Genomic DNA, 2,500 nt, shown 5'->3' with positions numbered 1-2,500 from the left:
ATTATTATTATTATTATTATTATCATTCGCTTCTTTTTTAATGGTTTGTATTAGTCATAATAATGTTCGTATGATTATGTATCTGATTCTTCCTATTATAAAAGCAGGTCTACAATTTATGCACGTATAGACCATACCAGGGATCTTAGGGTTTGCACCTGAGAGAGAGAGAGAGAGAGAGAGAGAGAGAGAGAGAGAGAGAGAGAGAGAGAGAGAGAGAGAGAGAGAGAGAGAGAGAGAGAGAGAGAGGGGGGGGGGGGAGAAAGAAGGAGAAAGAGAAAGACAGACAGACAGACAGAGACAGAAGAAGAGAGAGGGTCTTACCACATACTACCACTTCCCGACCTAAACTATGGACTTCCAGACCCCACTGAGCTCGTCCCCTCAGCCGTTGGAGGGAAGGAGGGAAGGAAAGAACTAATGCCAAGTCAAACATGAGGGGGAGGAGGAGCTGATGTAGGAAACAAGGAGGGAAAGGAGGGTCTGATGGAGGGTAAAGAGGAGAGAGAAGAGGGGCTCTTGGAGGGAAACGAGGAGGGGAAGGAGGTCCTGATGAAGGGGAAAAGGAGGGAAGAAGAGGCGAGGAAAGAACTCGTCTCTGGGAGAAAAAGTAAACACACGCGGGACAGGAAGGAATAACGAAGAAACAAATCAAGAATCACAAAGAGTCAGAAAAGAGAGGAAGGAAAGAAGTTACGTAAACTTTCCCAAGACATTTTAAAGCCAGGCGAGAGTGCGTGTACGTGAGCGAGAGAGTGTGTATTGTTCGCTCTCATTGTACACGGTTACACCTTTCCTGTTGTGACGGCGAGCATTGTACAGCTTGCATTACAAGGCTTACATGTGGATAGATGGATTTTATTAGAGGATTTGCAGCCATTTTAGGAAGGAGGGGGTGTTATTCCTTTGTCGCGATATGTATGTAATTACGATTACGATATGCTGAAAAACTGCGTATTGGTTAAAGAAACTTCCGTAGATTGTCTGAATAAAGATTGATCTTTATTAGAAGCTCAGATTAAATTGATCACACGACACAATAGATTAATAAATACTGGAATACGTAATTGTTGATCCAAACCTACAAAAGAAAGACAATGTTTTTTTTTTTCTTCAATACTGAAGTTGCAACAGGTCTGAAGTCGTACCATTTGCTTTCGACCTCCTCTCCCAATTGCAACAAGATTTCCGCTGCAGGTACGAGTTAGAACTGCATTTACGCGCGAGACGTTGATAAAACGGTGCAATTGCATTATCACGAAGGGAAGTAGAACAAGAGACACCCGCTAGGCAGGGAGAGAGGGAGGGAGGGAGGAAGGAAGGAAGGAAGGAAGGAAGGAAGGAAAGAAAAAAGGAAGGAAGGTAGAAAGAAAGGGAGGAAGGAGGGAGGAGGGATTAAGGTAATAGTGAATGAATGAAGGAAGGAAGAAAGAAAGAAAGAAAGAAAGAAAGAAAGAGAGAAAGAAAGAAGAAAAAAGAGAAAAGAAAGAAAGAGGAGACATACACAGAGTTAAAAAAGATAAATGCCCATCTATGCCCCATGACTGTCTTACAAGTGCCTCCCATGACGGCCCACCTAAATCCCACAGGGGACACCAGCCCCTGCGATGCCCTACGCTCGCCCTGTCCTGCTTTCACGAAGGATATCTCCATTACTGGTTTGGTGACGGGGCCGCGTTGTCTTAGAATCCTTAAGGAGCAGGTTAACAGGATTCCAAATAAGGATACTCAGGTGATTGGGTATATTCCTTTGGGGTATTGTGACTGGAGGTCTTCTGTTGTGACTGGAAACCGTCTGTTGTGACTGGAGGTCTTCTGTTGTGACTGGAAACCGTCTGTTGTGATTGGAAACCCAGTTCTGTTGTGACTGGGATGCTCTACTGGGATTGGAAATTGTATGTTTAAGATTATTGTTTTTTTTTTTCTTTCTTTCTTTCTTTTCAGCATCAAGATTGGAAAAAAGAATCTGTCTATGTTCTTTTTTTCTTTTTTATTTATTTATTTATTGTTATTATTATTTCTTTTGATGCATAAGGAAGGAATATCAACCGTTAGGTTAAGTTATAGAATGTATTATTTCAATGAATGAGTAATTGGATATCAGATACGTTTGTTTTTTATATTTTTGTGTTTGTTTGTCTGCTTGTGTGTGTGTTTGTTTGATTGATTGTTTATTTTCTGTGTGCGTGTGTGTGTGTGTGTGTGTGTGTGTGTGTGTGTGTGTGTGTGTGTGTGTGTGTGTGTGTTCATGAACTTTTCTCAGGTAACGCAAAAACTGTTCACCGAGTACACCCCCACCCCCCACCCCCTGCCCCCACCCAACCTCAGTTCCACTCGGACCCGTAATGGGGTAATTTGTCGAAAGGAGAACCTGTTAGAAAGAAAAAAATAAAAACTTCTGCCGTTATGCACGCAGGAACCGAAAATAGAACATGAAGTAAATTAAAGAAGGAAAGAAAGAAAGAAAGAAGAGAGGGAACAAAAATGTTTTTTCAAATAA

The sequence above is a fragment of the Penaeus japonicus genome, unplaced genomic scaffold, assembly GCF_977035675.1.
Source record: "Penaeus japonicus unplaced genomic scaffold, GWHDUDI00000001_assembly GWHDUDI00000006, whole genome shotgun sequence".
NCBI classification, from domain to species: Eukaryota; Metazoa; Arthropoda; class Malacostraca; order Decapoda; family Penaeidae; genus Penaeus; species Penaeus japonicus.
The sequence above is the reverse complement of the archived record's forward strand: the minus strand, read 5'-3'. Positions refer to the sequence as shown.